At 49.4% G+C, this 12,500-nt stretch overlaps 26 non-coding genes and 10 pseudogenes across 26 annotated transcripts; all 36 read left to right on the top strand.

Annotated features, from left to right (window-relative positions):
- The first annotated feature begins 120 nt into the window (after positions 1–120).
- Positions 121–239, top strand: LOC128486853 (5S ribosomal RNA). The gene has a single exon (XR_008353129.1). It is a non-coding gene; the product is annotated as a 5S ribosomal RNA (ribosomal RNA).
- A 209-nt stretch (positions 240–448) lies between these two features.
- Positions 449–567, top strand: LOC128485966 (5S ribosomal RNA). Its single transcript, XR_008352289.1, has one exon. It is a non-coding gene; the product is annotated as a 5S ribosomal RNA (ribosomal RNA).
- Positions 568–779: 212 nt separating this feature from the next.
- On the top strand, positions 780–898 carry LOC128485653 (5S ribosomal RNA). The gene has a single exon (XR_008351983.1). It is a non-coding gene; the product is annotated as a 5S ribosomal RNA (ribosomal RNA).
- Positions 899–1,143: 245 nt separating this feature from the next.
- On the top strand, positions 1,144–1,262 carry LOC128486180 (5S ribosomal RNA). Its single transcript, XR_008352492.1, has one exon. It is a non-coding gene; the product is annotated as a 5S ribosomal RNA (ribosomal RNA).
- A 212-nt stretch (positions 1,263–1,474) lies between these two features.
- Positions 1,475–1,593, top strand: LOC128486696 (5S ribosomal RNA). Its single transcript, XR_008352981.1, has one exon. It is a non-coding gene; the product is annotated as a 5S ribosomal RNA (ribosomal RNA).
- A 230-nt stretch (positions 1,594–1,823) lies between these two features.
- LOC128486179 (5S ribosomal RNA) lies at positions 1,824–1,942 on the top strand. The gene has a single exon (XR_008352491.1). It is a non-coding gene; the product is annotated as a 5S ribosomal RNA (ribosomal RNA).
- Positions 1,943–2,172: 230 nt separating this feature from the next.
- Positions 2,173–2,291, top strand: LOC128485965 (5S ribosomal RNA). Its single transcript, XR_008352288.1, has one exon. It is a non-coding gene; the product is annotated as a 5S ribosomal RNA (ribosomal RNA).
- A 203-nt stretch (positions 2,292–2,494) lies between these two features.
- On the top strand, positions 2,495–2,613 carry LOC128485652 (5S ribosomal RNA). The gene has a single exon (XR_008351982.1). It is a non-coding gene; the product is annotated as a 5S ribosomal RNA (ribosomal RNA).
- A 218-nt stretch (positions 2,614–2,831) lies between these two features.
- Positions 2,832–2,950, top strand: LOC128485412 (5S ribosomal RNA). The gene has a single exon (XR_008351749.1). It is a non-coding gene; the product is annotated as a 5S ribosomal RNA (ribosomal RNA).
- A 227-nt stretch (positions 2,951–3,177) lies between these two features.
- LOC128486099 (5S ribosomal RNA) lies at positions 3,178–3,296 on the top strand. Its single transcript, XR_008352416.1, has one exon. It is a non-coding gene; the product is annotated as a 5S ribosomal RNA (ribosomal RNA).
- Positions 3,297–3,508: 212 nt separating this feature from the next.
- Positions 3,509–3,627, top strand: LOC128486230 (5S ribosomal RNA). Its single transcript, XR_008352539.1, has one exon. It is a non-coding gene; the product is annotated as a 5S ribosomal RNA (ribosomal RNA).
- Positions 3,628–3,866: 239 nt separating this feature from the next.
- Positions 3,867–3,985, top strand: LOC128485410 (5S ribosomal RNA). The gene has a single exon (XR_008351747.1). It is a non-coding gene; the product is annotated as a 5S ribosomal RNA (ribosomal RNA).
- Positions 3,986–4,200: 215 nt separating this feature from the next.
- On the top strand, positions 4,201–4,319 carry LOC128486219 (5S ribosomal RNA). Its single transcript, XR_008352528.1, has one exon. It is a non-coding gene; the product is annotated as a 5S ribosomal RNA (ribosomal RNA).
- A 305-nt stretch (positions 4,320–4,624) lies between these two features.
- LOC128487799 (uncharacterized) lies at positions 4,625–4,733 on the top strand (annotated as a pseudogene).
- Positions 4,734–5,014: 281 nt separating this feature from the next.
- LOC128486980 (uncharacterized) lies at positions 5,015–5,123 on the top strand (annotated as a pseudogene).
- Positions 5,124–5,377: 254 nt separating this feature from the next.
- LOC128487730 (uncharacterized) lies at positions 5,378–5,486 on the top strand (annotated as a pseudogene).
- A 209-nt stretch (positions 5,487–5,695) lies between these two features.
- On the top strand, positions 5,696–5,814 carry LOC128485916 (5S ribosomal RNA). The gene has a single exon (XR_008352242.1). It is a non-coding gene; the product is annotated as a 5S ribosomal RNA (ribosomal RNA).
- A 218-nt stretch (positions 5,815–6,032) lies between these two features.
- LOC128485409 (5S ribosomal RNA) lies at positions 6,033–6,151 on the top strand. The gene has a single exon (XR_008351746.1). It is a non-coding gene; the product is annotated as a 5S ribosomal RNA (ribosomal RNA).
- A 200-nt stretch (positions 6,152–6,351) lies between these two features.
- On the top strand, positions 6,352–6,470 carry LOC128485545 (5S ribosomal RNA). The gene has a single exon (XR_008351876.1). It is a non-coding gene; the product is annotated as a 5S ribosomal RNA (ribosomal RNA).
- A 212-nt stretch (positions 6,471–6,682) lies between these two features.
- Positions 6,683–6,801, top strand: LOC128486212 (5S ribosomal RNA). The gene has a single exon (XR_008352522.1). It is a non-coding gene; the product is annotated as a 5S ribosomal RNA (ribosomal RNA).
- A 244-nt stretch (positions 6,802–7,045) lies between these two features.
- On the top strand, positions 7,046–7,164 carry LOC128485582 (5S ribosomal RNA). The gene has a single exon (XR_008351913.1). It is a non-coding gene; the product is annotated as a 5S ribosomal RNA (ribosomal RNA).
- A 206-nt stretch (positions 7,165–7,370) lies between these two features.
- LOC128485544 (5S ribosomal RNA) lies at positions 7,371–7,489 on the top strand. The gene has a single exon (XR_008351875.1). It is a non-coding gene; the product is annotated as a 5S ribosomal RNA (ribosomal RNA).
- Positions 7,490–7,692: 203 nt separating this feature from the next.
- LOC128486207 (5S ribosomal RNA) lies at positions 7,693–7,811 on the top strand. The gene has a single exon (XR_008352517.1). It is a non-coding gene; the product is annotated as a 5S ribosomal RNA (ribosomal RNA).
- A 249-nt stretch (positions 7,812–8,060) lies between these two features.
- On the top strand, positions 8,061–8,179 carry LOC128486209 (5S ribosomal RNA). The gene has a single exon (XR_008352519.1). It is a non-coding gene; the product is annotated as a 5S ribosomal RNA (ribosomal RNA).
- Positions 8,180–8,407: 228 nt separating this feature from the next.
- On the top strand, positions 8,408–8,526 carry LOC128486195 (5S ribosomal RNA). Its single transcript, XR_008352506.1, has one exon. It is a non-coding gene; the product is annotated as a 5S ribosomal RNA (ribosomal RNA).
- Positions 8,527–8,712: 186 nt separating this feature from the next.
- On the top strand, positions 8,713–8,821 carry LOC128487145 (uncharacterized; annotated as a pseudogene).
- A 269-nt stretch (positions 8,822–9,090) lies between these two features.
- LOC128486248 (5S ribosomal RNA) lies at positions 9,091–9,209 on the top strand. The gene has a single exon (XR_008352556.1). It is a non-coding gene; the product is annotated as a 5S ribosomal RNA (ribosomal RNA).
- Positions 9,210–9,442: 233 nt separating this feature from the next.
- LOC128487143 (uncharacterized) lies at positions 9,443–9,551 on the top strand (annotated as a pseudogene).
- Positions 9,552–9,776: 225 nt separating this feature from the next.
- LOC128487640 (uncharacterized) lies at positions 9,777–9,885 on the top strand (annotated as a pseudogene).
- A 312-nt stretch (positions 9,886–10,197) lies between these two features.
- Positions 10,198–10,306, top strand: LOC128487142 (uncharacterized; annotated as a pseudogene).
- A 203-nt stretch (positions 10,307–10,509) lies between these two features.
- LOC128486183 (5S ribosomal RNA) lies at positions 10,510–10,628 on the top strand. The gene has a single exon (XR_008352495.1). It is a non-coding gene; the product is annotated as a 5S ribosomal RNA (ribosomal RNA).
- A 224-nt stretch (positions 10,629–10,852) lies between these two features.
- On the top strand, positions 10,853–10,971 carry LOC128486783 (5S ribosomal RNA). Its single transcript, XR_008353062.1, has one exon. It is a non-coding gene; the product is annotated as a 5S ribosomal RNA (ribosomal RNA).
- Positions 10,972–11,189: 218 nt separating this feature from the next.
- Positions 11,190–11,298, top strand: LOC128486979 (uncharacterized; annotated as a pseudogene).
- Positions 11,299–11,513: 215 nt separating this feature from the next.
- Positions 11,514–11,632, top strand: LOC128485699 (5S ribosomal RNA). The gene has a single exon (XR_008352027.1). It is a non-coding gene; the product is annotated as a 5S ribosomal RNA (ribosomal RNA).
- A 275-nt stretch (positions 11,633–11,907) lies between these two features.
- Positions 11,908–12,016, top strand: LOC128487666 (uncharacterized; annotated as a pseudogene).
- A 278-nt stretch (positions 12,017–12,294) lies between these two features.
- Positions 12,295–12,403, top strand: LOC128487141 (uncharacterized; annotated as a pseudogene).
- The last annotated feature ends 97 nt before the right edge of the window (positions 12,404–12,500 follow it).

Raw genomic sequence — 12,500 nt, 5'->3', positions numbered from 1 at the left:
TCTGTCCTGTCCCAGGGCTTATAATTCTTTTTGTCTGACGACAAGCAGCAGCAGCAGCAGCAGCAGCAGCAGCAGCAGCAGCAGCAACAGAATAAGAGAAGTAAAATAAAACACTTTCACACCTCCGGCCGTACCACCCTGAAAGCGCCCGATCTCGTCTGATCTCAGAAGCTAAGCAGGGTTGGGCCTGGTCAGTACCTGGATGGGAGACCGCCTGGGAATACCAGGTGTTGTAGGCTTTTAATTTTTTCTCACAGTCCGGGGAGAGCTTTTTGCCATGTGTTTCTTGCTCATCAGCAAAGCTTTAAACCCTTATTTGAACCTTCTCACCTTCTCTGTCCTGTCCCAGGGCTTATAATTCTTTTTGTCTGACGACAAGCAGCAGCAGCAGCAGCAGCAGCAGCAGCAGCAGCAACAGAATAAGAGAAGTAAAATAAAAAAATTTCACACCTGCGGCCATACAACCCTGAAAGCGCCCGATCTCGTCTGATCTCGGAAGCTAAGCAGGGTTGGGCCTGGTTAGTACCTGGATGGGAGACCGCCTGGGAATACCAGGTGTTGTAGGCTTTTAATTTTTTCTCACAGTCCGGGGAGAGCTTTTTGCCATGTGTTTCTTGCTCATCATCAAAGCTTTAAACCCTTATTTGAACCTTCTCACCTTCTCTGTCCTGTCCCAGGGCTTATAATTCTTTTTGTCTGACGACAAGCAGCAGCAGCAGCAGCAGCAGCAGCAGCAGCAGCAGCAACAGAATAAGAGAAGTAAAATAAAAAACTTTCACACCTGCGGCCATACCACCCTGAAAGCGCCCGATCTCGTCTGATCTTGGAAGCTAAGCAGGGTTGGGCCTGGCTAGTACCTGGATGGGAGACCGCCTGGGAATACCAGGTGTTGTAGGCTTTTAATTTTTTCTCACAGTCCGGGGAGAGCTTTTTGCCATGTGTTTCTTGCTCATCATCAAAGCTTTAAACCCTTATTTGAACCTTCTCACCTTCTCTGTCCTGTCCCAGGGCTTATAATTCTTTTTGTCTGACGACAAGCAGCAGCAGCAGCAGCAGCAGCAGCAGCAGCAGCAGCAGCAGCAGCAGCAGCAGCAGCAGCAGCAGCAGCAACAGAATAAGAGAAGTAAAATAAAACACTTTCACACCTCCGGCCGTACCACCCTGAAAGCGCCCGATCTCGTCTGATCTCGGAAGCTAAGCAGGGTTGGGCCTGGTTAGTACCTGGATGGGAGACCGCCTGGGAATACCAGGTGTTGTAGGCTTTTAATTTTTTCTCACAGTCCGGGGAGAGCTTTTTGCCATGTGTTTCTTGCTCATCAGCAAAGCTTTAAACCCTTATTTGAACCTTCTCACCTTCTCTGTCCTGTCCCAGGGCTTATAATTCTTTTTGTCTGACGACAAGCAGCAGCAGCAGCAGCAGCAGCAGCAGCAGCAGCAGCAACAGAATAAGAGAAGTAAAATAAAAAAATTTCACACCTGCGGCCATACAACCCTGAAAGCGCCCGATCTCGTCTGATTTCGGAAGCTAAGCAGGGTTGGGCCTGGCTAGTACCTGGATGGGAGACCGCCTGGGAATACCAGGTGTTGTAGGCTTTTAATTTTTTCTCACAGTCCGGGGAGAGCTTTTTGCCATGTGTTTCTTGCTCATCATCAAAGCTTTAAACCCTTATTTGAACCTTCTCACCTTCTCTGTCCTGTCCCAGGGCTTATAATTCTTTTTGTCTGACGACAAGCAGCAGCAGCAGCAGCAGCAGCAGCAGCAGCAGCAGCAGCAGCAGCAGCAGCAGCAACAGAATAAGAGAAGTAAAATAAAACACTTTCACACCTCCGGCCGTACCACCCTGAAAGCGCCCGATCTCGTCTGATCTCGGAAGCTAAGCAGGGTTGGGCCTGGTTAGTACCTGGATGGGAGACCGCCTGGGAATACCAGGTGTTGTAGGCTTTTAATTTTTTCTCACAGTCCGGGGAGAGCTTTTTGCCATGTGTTTCTTGCTCATCAGCAAAGCTTTAAACCCTTATTTGAACCTTCTCACCTTCTCTGTCCTGTCCCAGGGCTTATAATTCTTTTTGTCTGACGACAAGCAGCAGCAGCAGCAGCAGCAGCAGCAGCAGCAGCAGCAGCAGCAGCAGCAGCAGCAACAGAATAAGAGAAGTAAAATAAAAAAATTTCACACCTGCGGCCATACAACCCTGAAAGCGCCCGATCTCGTCTGATCTCGGAAGCTAAGCAGGGTTGGGCCTGGTTAGTACCTGGATGGGAGACCGCCTGGGAATACCAGGTGTTGTAGGCTTTTAATTTTTTCTCACAGTCCGGGGAGAGCTTTTTGCCATGTGTTTCTTGCTCATCATCAAAGCTTTAAACCCTTATTTGAACCTTCTCACCTTCTCTGTCCTGTCCCAGGGCTTATAATTCTTTTTGTCTGACGACAAGCAGCAGCAGCAGCAGCAGCAGCAGCAGCAACAGAATAAGAGAAGTAAAATAAAAAACTTTCACACCTGCGGCCATACCACCCTGAAAGCGCCCGATCTCGTCTGATCTTGGAAGCTAAGCAGGGTTGGGCCTGGCTAGTACCTGGATGGGAGACCGCCTGGGAATACCAGGTGTTGTAGGCTTTTAATTTTTTCTCACAGTCCGGGGAGAGCTTTTTGCCATGTGTTTCTTGCTCATCATCAAAGCTTTAAACCCTTATTTGAACCTTCTCACCTTCTCTGTCCTGTCCCAGGGCTTATAATTCTTTTTGTCTGACGACAAGCAGCAGCAGCAGCAGCAGCAGCAGCAGCAGCAGCAGCAGCAGCAGCAGAATAAGAGAAGTAAAATAAAAAACTTTCACACCTGCGGCCATACCACCCTGAAAGCGCCCGATCTCGTCTGATCTTGGAAGCTAAGCAGGGTTGGGCCTGGTTAGTACCTGGATGGGAGACCGCCTGGGAATACCAGGTGTTGTAGGCTTTTAATTTTTTCTCACAGTCCGGGGAGAGCTTTTTGCCATGTGTTTCTTGCTCATCATCAAAGCTTTAAACCCTTATTTGAACCTTCTCACCTTCTCTGTCCTGTCCCAGGGCTTATAATTCTTTCTGTCTGACGACAAGCAGCAGCAGCAGCAGCAGCAGCAGCAGCAGCAGCAGCAGCAGCAGCAGCAGCAACAGAATAAGAGAAGTAAAATAAAGAACTTTCACACCTGCGGGCATACCACCCTGAAAGCACCCGATCTCGTCTGATCTTGGAAGCTAAGCAGGGTTGGGCCTGGTTAGTACCTGGATGGGAGACCGCCTGGGAATACCAGGTGTTGTAGGCTTTTAATTTTTTCTCACAGTCCGGGGAGAGCTTTTTGCCATGTGTTTCTTGCTCATCATCAAAGCTTTAAACCCTTATTTGAACCTTCTCACCTTCTCTGTCCTGTCCCAGGGCTTATAATTCTTTCTGTCTGACGACAAGCAGCAGCAGCAGCAGCAGCAGCAGCAGCAGCAGCAGCAACAGAATAAGAGAAGTAAAATAAAGAACTTTCACACCTGCGGCCATACCACCCTGAAAGCGCCCGATCTCGTCTGATCTCGGAAGCTAAGCAGGGTTGGGCCTGGTTAGTACCTGGATGGGAGACCGCCTGGGAATACCAGGTGTTGTAGGCTTTTAATTTTTTCTCACAGTCCGGGGAGAGCTTTTTGCCATGTGTTTCTTGCTCATCATCAAAGCTTTAAACCCTTATTTGAACCTTCTCACCTTCTCTGTCCTGTCCCAGGGCTTATAATTCTTTTTGTCTGACGACAAGCAGCAGCAGCAGCAGCAGCAGCAGCAGCAGCAGCAGCAGCAGCAGCAGCAGCAGCAGCAGCAGCAACAGAATAAGAGAAGTAAAATAAAAAACTTTCACACCTGCGGCCATACCACCCTGAAAGCGCCCGATCTCGTCTGATCTTGGAAGCTAAGCAGGGTTGGGCCTGGTTAGTACCTGGATGGGAGACCGCCTGGGAATACCAGGTGTTGTAGGCTTTTAATTTTTTCTCACAGTCCGGGGAGAGCTTTTTGCCATGTGTTTCTTGCTCATCATCAAAGCTTTAAACCCTTATTTGAACCTTCTCACCTTCTCTGTCCTGTCCCAGGGCTTATAATTCTTTCTGTCTGACGACAAGCAGCAGCAGCAGCAGCAGCAGCAGCAGCAGCAGCAGCAGCAACAGAATAAGAGAAGTAAAATAAAGAACTTTCACACCTGCGGCCATACCACCCTGAAAGCGCCCGATCTCGTCTGATCTCGGAAGCTAAGCAGGGTTGGGCCTGGTTAGTACCTGGATGGGAGACCGCCTGGGAATACCAGGTGTTGTAGGCTTTTAATTTTTTCTCACAGTCCGGGGAGAGCTTTTTGCCATGTGTTTCTTGCTCATCATCAAAGCTTTAAACCCTTATTTGAACCTTCTCACCTTCTCTGTCCTGTCCCAGGGCTTATAATTCTTTTTGTCTGACGACAAGCAGCAGCAGCAGCAGCAGCAGCAGCAGCAGCAGCAGCAGCAGCAGCAGCAGCAGCAGCAGCAGCAGCAGCAGCAGCAGCAGCAGCAGCAGCAGCAGCAGCAGCAGCAGCAGCAGCAGCAGCAGCAGCAGCAGCAGAATAAGAGAAGTAAAATAAAAAACTTTCATACCTGCGGCCATACCAACCTGAAAGCGCCTGATCTTGGAAGCTAAGCAAGGTTGGGCCTGGTTAGTACCTGGATGGGAGACCGCCTGGGAATACCAGGTGTTGTAGGCTTTTAATTTTTTCTCACAGTCCGGGGAGAGCTTTTTGCCATGTGTTTCTTGCTCATCATCAAAGCTTTAAACCCTTATTTGAACCTTCTCACCTTCTCTGTCCTGTCCCAGGGCTTATAATTCTTTCTGTCTGACGACAAGCAGCAGCAGCAGCAGCAGCAGCAGCAGCAGCAGCAGCAGCAGCAGCAGCAGCAGCAGCAGCAGCAGCAGCAGCAGCAGCAGCAGCAGCAGCAGCAGCAGCAGCAGCAACAGAATAAGAGAAGTAAAATAAAGAACTTTCACACCTGCGGCCATACCACCCTGAAAGCGCCCGATCTCGGAAGCTAAGCAGGGTTGGGCCTGGTTAGTACCTGGATGGGAGACCGCCTGGGAATACCAGGTGTTGTAGGCTTTTAATTTTTTCTCACAGTCCGGGGAGAGCTTTTTGCCATGTGTTTCTTGCTCATCATCAAAGCTTTAAACCCTTATTTGAACCTTCTCACCTTCTCTGTCCTGTCCCAGGGCTTATAATTCTTTTTGTCTGACGACAAGCAGCAGCAGCAGCAGCAGCAGCAGCAGCAGCAGCAGCAGCAGCAGCAGCAGCAGCAGCAGCAGCAGCAGCAGCAGCAGCAACAGAATAAGAGAAGTAAAATAAAAAGCTTTCACACCTGCGGCCATACCACCCTGAAAGCGCCTGATCTTGGAAGCTAAGCAGGGTTGGGCCTGGCTAGTACCTGGATGGGAGACTGCCTGGGAATACCAGGTGTTGTAGGCTTTTAATTTTTTCTCACAGTCCGGGGAGAGCTTTTTGCCATGTGTTTCTTGCTCATCATCAAAGCTTTAAACCCTTATTTGAACCTTCTCACCTTCTCTGTCCTGTCCCAGGGCTTATAATTCTTTCTGTCTGACGACAAGCAGCAGCAGCAGCAGCAGCAGCAGCAGCAGCAGCAACAGAATAAGAGAAGTAAAATAAAGAACTTTCACACCTGCGGCCATACCACCCTGAAAGCGCCCGATCTCGTCTGATCTCGGAAGCTAAGCAGGGTTTGGCCTGGTTAGTACCTGGATGGGAGACCGCCTGGGAATACCAGGTGTTGTAGGCTTTTAATTTTTTCTCACAGTCCGGGGAGAGCTTTTTGCCATGTGTTTCTTGCTCATCATCAAAGCTTTAAACCCTTATTTGAACCTTCTCACCTTCTCTGTCCTGTCCCAGGGCTTATAATTCTTTTTGTCTGACGACAAGCAGCAGCAGCAGCAGCAGCAGCAGCAGCAGCAGCAGCAGCAGCAACAGAATAAGAGAAGTAAAATAAAAAACTTTCACACCTGCGGCCATACCACCCTGAAAGCGCCCGATCTCGTCTGATCTTGGAAGCTAAGCAGGGTTGGGCCTGGTTAGTACCTGGATGGGAGACCGCCTGGGAATACCAGGTGTTGTAGGCTTTTAATTTTTTCTCACAGTCCGGGGAGAGCTTTTTGCCATGTGTTTCTTGCTCATCATCAAAGCTTTAAACCCTTATTTGAACCTTCTCACCTTCTCTGTCCTGTCCCAGGGCTTATAATTCTTTCTGTCTGACGACAAGCAGCAGCAGCAGCAGCAGCAGCAGCAACAGAATAAGAGAAGTAAAATAAAAAACTTTCACACCTGCGGCCATATCACCCTGAAAGCGCCCGATCTCGTCTGATCTCGGAAGCTAAGCAGGGTTGGGCCTGGTTAGTACCTGGGTGGGAGACCGCCTGGGAATACCAGGTGTTGTAGGCTTTTAATTTTTTCTCACAGTCCGGGGAGAGCTTTTTGCCATGTGTTTCTTGCTCATCATCAAAGCTTTAAACCCTTATTTGAACCTTCTCACCTTCTCTGTCCTGTCCCAGGGCTTATAATTCTTTCTGTCTGACGACAAGCAGCAGCAGCAGCAGCAGCAGCAGCAGCAGCAGCAGCAACAGAATAAGAGAAGTAAAATAAAGAACTTTCACACCTGCGGCCATACCACCCTGAAAGCGCCCGATATCGTCTGATCTCGGAAGCTAAGCAGGGTTGGGCCTGGTTAGTACCTGGATGGGAGACCGCCTGGGAATACCAGGTGTTGTAGGCTTTTAATTTTTTCTCACAGTCCGGGGAGAGCTTTTTGCCATGTGTTTCTTGCTCATCATCAAAGCTTTAAACCCTTATTTGAACCTTCTCACCTTCTCTGTCCTGTCCTGTCCCAGGGCTTATAATTCTTTTTGTCTGACGACAAGCAGCAGCAGCAGCAGCAGCAGCAGCAGCAGCAGCAGCAGCAGCAGCAGCAGCAGCAGCAGCAGCAACAGAATAAGAGAAGTAAAATAAAAAACTTTCACACCTGCAGCCATACCACCCTGAAAGCGCCCGATCTCGTCTGATCTTGGAAGCTAAGCAGGGTTGGGCCTGGTTAGTACCTGGATGGGAGACCGCCTGGGAATACCAGGTGTTGTAGGCTTTTAATTTTTTCTCACAGTCCGGGGAGAGCTTTTTGCCATGTGTTTCTTGCTCATCATCAAAGCTTTAAACCCTTATTTGAACCTTCTCACCTTCTCTGTCCTGTCCCAGGGCTTATAATTCTTTCTGTCTGACGACAAGCAGCAGCAGCAGCAGCAGCAGCAGCAGCAGCAACAGAATAAGAGAAGTAAAATAAAAAACTTTCACACCTGCGGCCATATCACCCTGAAAGCGCCCGATCTCGTCTGATCTCGGAAGCTAAGCAGGGTTGGGCCTGGTTAGTACCTGGGTGGGAGACCGCCTGGGAATACCAGGTGTTGTAGGCTTTTAATTTTTTCTCACAGTCCGGGGAGAGCTTTTTGCCATGTGTTTCTTGCTCATCATCCAAGCTTTAAACCCTTATTTGAACCTTCTCACCTTCTCTGTCCTGTCCCAGGGCTTATAATTCTTTCTGTCTGACGACAAGCAGCAGCAGCAGCAGCAGCAGCAGCAGCAACAGAATAAGAAAAGTAAAATAAAGAACTTTCACACCTGCGGCCATACCACCCTGAAAGCGCCCGATCTCGTCTGATCTCGGAAGCTAAGCAGGGTTGGGCCTGGTTAGTACCTGGATGGGAGACCGCCTGGGAATACCAGGTGTTGTAGGCTTTTTCTTTTCTCACAGTCCGGGGAGAGCTTTTTGCCATGTGTTTCTTGCTCATCATCAAAGCTTTAAACCCTTATTTGAACCTTCTCACCTTCTCTGTCCTGTCCCAGGGCTTATAATTCTTTCTGTCTGACGACAAGCAGCAGCAGCAGCAGCAGCAGCAGCAGCAGCAGCAGCAGCAAAAGCAGCAGCAGCAGCAGCAGCAGCAGCAGCAGCAACAGAATAAGAGAAGTAAAATAAAAAACTTTCACACCTGCGGCCATACCACCCTGAAAGCGCCCGATCTCGTCTGATCTCGGAAGCTAAGCAGGGTTGGGCCTGGTTAGTACCTGGATGGGAGACCGCCTGGGAATACTAGGTGTTGTAAGCTTTTTCTTTTCTCACAGTCCGGGGAGAGCTTTTTGCCATGTGTTTCTTGCTCATCATCAAAGCTTTAAACCCTTATTTGAACTTTCTCACCTTCTCTGTCCTGTCCCAGGGCTTATAATTCTTTCTGTCTGACGACAAGCAGCAGCAGCAGCAGCAGCAGCAGCAGCAGCAGCAGCAGCAGCAGCAGCAGCAGCAGCAGAATAAGAGAAGTAAAATAAAAAACTTTCACACCTGCGGCCATACCACCCTGAAAGCGCCCGATCTCGTCTGATCTCGGAAGCTAAGCAGGGTTGGGCCTGGTTAGTACCTGGATGGGAGACCGCCTGGGAATACCAGGTGTTGTAGGCTTTTTCTTTTCTCACAGTCCGGGGAGAGCTTTTTGCCATGTGTTTCTTGCTCATCATCAAAGCTTTAAACCCTTATTTGAACCTTCTCACCTTCTCTGTCCTGTCCCAGGGCTTATAATTATTTCTGTCTGATGACAAGCAGCAGCAGCAGCAACAGAATAAGAGAAGTAAAATAAAACACTTTCACACCTGCGGCCATACCACCCTGAAAGCGCCTGATCTCGGAAGCTAAGCAGGGTTGGGCCTGGTTAGTACCTGGATGGGAGACCGCCTGGGAATACCAGGTGTTGTAGGCTTTTAATTTTTTCTCACAGTCCGGGGAGAGCTTTTTGCCATGTGTTTCTTGCTCATCATCAAAGCTTTAAACCCTTATTTGAACCTTCTCACCTTCTCTGTCCTGTCCCAGGGCTTATAATTCTTTCTGTCTGACGACAAGCAGCAGCAGCAGCAGCAGCAGCAGCAGCAGCAGCAGCAGCAGCAGCAGTAGCAGCAGCAGCAGCAGCAGTAGCAGCAGCAGCAGCAGCAGCAGCAACAGAATAAGAGAAGTAAAATAAAAAACTTTCACACCTGCGGCCATACCACCCTGAAAGCGCCCGATCTCGTCTGATCTCGGAAGCTAAGCAGGGTTGGGGCTGGTTAGTACCTGGATGGGAGACCGCCTGGGAATACCAGGTGTTGTAGGCTTTTAATTTTTTCTCACAGTCCGGGGAGAGCTTTTTGCCATGTGTTTCTTGCTCATCATCAAAGCTTTAAACCCTTAGATGAACCTTCTCACCTTCTCTGTCCTGTCCCAGGGCTTATAATTCTTTCTGTCTGACGACAAGCAGCAGCAGCAGCAGCAGCAGCAGCAGCAGCAGCAGCAGCAGCAGCAGCAGCAGCAGCAACAGAATAAGAAAAGTAAAATAAAGAGCTTTCACACCTGCGGCCATACCACCCTGAAAGCGCCTGATCTCGGAAGCTAAGCAGGGTTGGGCCTGGTTAGTACCTGGATGGGAGACCGCCTGGGAATACCAGGTGTTGTAGGCTTTTTCTTTTCTCACAGTCCGGGGAGAGCTTTTTGCCATGTGTTTCTTGCTCATCATCAAAGCTTTAAACCCTTATTTGAACCTTCTCACCTTCTCTGTCCTGTCCCAGGGCTTATAATTCTTTCTGTCTGACGACAAGCAGCAGCAGCAGCAGCAGCAGCAGCAGCAACAGCAGCAACAGCAACAACAGCAACAGAATAAGAGAAGTAAAATAAAAAACTTTCACACCTGCGGCCATACCACCCTGAAAGCGCCTGATCTTGGAAGCTAAGCAGGGTTGGGCTTGGTTAGTACTTGGATGGGAGACCGCCTGGGAATACCAGGTGTTGTAGGCTTTTTCTTTTCTCACAGTCCGGGGAGAGCTTTTTGCCATGTGTTTCTTGCTCATCATCAAAGCTTTAAACCCTTATTTGAACCTTCTCACCTTCTCTGTCCTGTCCCAGGGCTTATAATTCTTTCTGTCTGACGACAAGCAGCAGCAGCAGCAGCAGCAGCAGCAGCAGCAGCAGCAGCAGCAGCAGCAGCAGCAGCAGCAGCAGCAGCAGCAGCAGCAGCAGCAGCAGCAGCAGCAGCAGCAGCAGCAGCAGCAGCAGCAGCAGCAGCAGCAGCAGCAGCAGAATAAGAGAAGTAAAATAAAAAACTTTCACACCTGCGGCCATACCACCCTGAAAGCGCCTGATCTCGGAAGCTAAGCAGGGTTGGGCCTGGTTAGTACCTGGATGGGAGACCGCCTGGGAATACCAGGTGTTGTAGGCTTTTAATTTTTTCTCACAGTCCGGGGAGAGCTTTTTGCCATGTGTTTCTTGCTCATCATCAAAGCTTTAAACCCTTATTTGAACCTTCTCACCTTCTCTGTCCTGTCCCAGGGCTTATAATTCTTTTTGTCTGACGACAAGCAGCAGCAGCAGCAGCAGCAGCAGCAGCAACAGAATAAGAGAAGTAAAATAAAAAACTTTCACACCTGCGGCCATACCACCCTGAAAGCGCCCGATCTCGTCTGATCTCGGAAGCTAAGCAGGGTTGGGCCTGGTTAGTACCTGGATGGGAGACCGCCTGGGAATACCAGGTGTTGTAGGCTTTTAATTTTTTCTCACAGTCCGGGGAGAGCTTTTTGCCATGTGTTTCTTGCTCATCATCAAAGCTTTAAACCCTTATTTGAACCTTCTCACCTTCTCTGTCCTGTCCCAGGGCTTATAATTCTTTTTGTCTGACGAGCAGCAGCAGCAGCAGCAGCAGCAGCAGCAGCAGCAGCAGCAGCAGCAGCAGCAACAGAATAAGAGAAGTAAAATAAAAAACTTTCACACCTGCGGCCATACCACCCTGAAAGCGCCCGATCTCGTCTGATCTTGGAAGCTAAGCATTGTTGGGCCTGGTTAGTACCTGGATGGGAGACCGCCTGGGAATACCAGGTGTTGTAGGCTTTTAATTTTTTCTCACAGTCCGGGGAGAGCTTTTTGCCATGTGTTTCTTGCTCATCATCAAAGCTTTAAACCCTTATTTGAACCTTCTCACCTTCTCTGTCCTGTCCCAGGGCTTATAATTCTTTCTGTCTGACGACAAGCAGCAGCAGCAGAAGCAGCAGCAGCAGCAGCAGCAGCAGCAGCAGCAGAATAAGAGAAGTAAAATAAAAAACTTTCACACCTGCGGCCATACCACCCTGAAAGCGCCCGATCTCGGAAGCTAAGCAGGGTTGGGCCTGGTTAGTACCTGGATGGGAGACCGCCTGGGAATACCAGGTGTTGTAGGCTTTTAATTTTTTCTCACAGTCCGGGGAGAGCTTTTTGCCATGTGTTTCTTGCTCATCATCAAAGCTTTAAACCCTTATTTGAACCTTCTCACCTTCTCTGTCCTGTCCCAGGGCTTATAATTCTTTTTGTCTGACGACAAGCAGCAGCAGCAGCAGCAGCAGCAGCAGCAGCAGCAGCAGCAACAGAATAAGAGAAGTAAAATAAAAAACTTTCACACCTGCGGCCATACCACCCTGAAAGCGCCCGATCTCGTCTGATCTCAGAAGCTAAGCAGGGTTGGGCCTGGTTAGTACCTGGATGGGAGACCGCCTGGGAATACCAGGTGTTGTAGGCTTTTAATTTTTTCTCACAGTCCGGGGAGAGCTTTTTGCCATGTGTTTCTTGCTCATCATCAAAGCTTTAAACCCTTATTTGAACCTTCTCACCTTCTCTGTCCTGTCCCAGGGCTTATAATTCTTTTTGTCTGACGACAAGCAGCAGCAGCAGCAGCAGCAGCAGCAGCAGCAGCAGCAGCAGCAGCAGCAGCAGCAGCAGCAGCAGCAGCAGCAGCAGCAGCAGCAGCAGCAGCAGCAGCAACAGAATAAGAGAAGTAAAATAAAAAACTTTCACACCTGCGGCCATACAACCCTGAAAGCGCCTGATCTCGGAAGCTAAGCAGGGTTGGGCCTGGTTAGTACCTGGATGGGAGACCGCCTGGGAATACCAGGTGTTGTAGGCTTTTAATTTTTTCTCACAGTCCGGGGAGAGCTTTTTGCCATGTGTTTCTTGCTCATCATCAAAGCTTTAAACCCTTATTTGAACCTTCTCACCTTCTCTGTCCTGTCCCAGGGCTTATAATTCTTTCTGTCTGACGACAAGCAGCAGCAGCAGCAGCAGCAGCAGCAGCAGCAGCAGCAGCAGCAGCAGCAGCAGCAGCAGCAGCAGCAGCAGCAGCAGCAGCAGCAGCAGCAGCAGCAGCAGCAACAGAATAAGAGAAGTAAAATAAAAAACTTTCACACCTGCGGCCATACCACCCTGAAAGCGCCTGATCTCGGAAGCTAAGCAGGGTTGGGCCTGGTTAGTACCTGGATGGGAGACCGCCTGGGAATACCAGGTGTTGTAGGCTTTTAATTTTTTCTCACAGTCCGGGGAGAGCTTTTTGCCATGTGTTTCTTGCTCATCATCAAAGCTTTAAACCCTTATTTGAACCTTCTCACCTTCTC

The sequence above is a fragment of the Spea bombifrons genome, chromosome 3 (assembly GCF_027358695.1).
Source record: "Spea bombifrons isolate aSpeBom1 chromosome 3, aSpeBom1.2.pri, whole genome shotgun sequence".
Classification (NCBI taxonomy): Eukaryota; Metazoa; Chordata; class Amphibia; order Anura; family Pelobatidae; genus Spea; species Spea bombifrons.
This window is presented reverse-complemented; position numbering and strand designations above follow the sequence as displayed.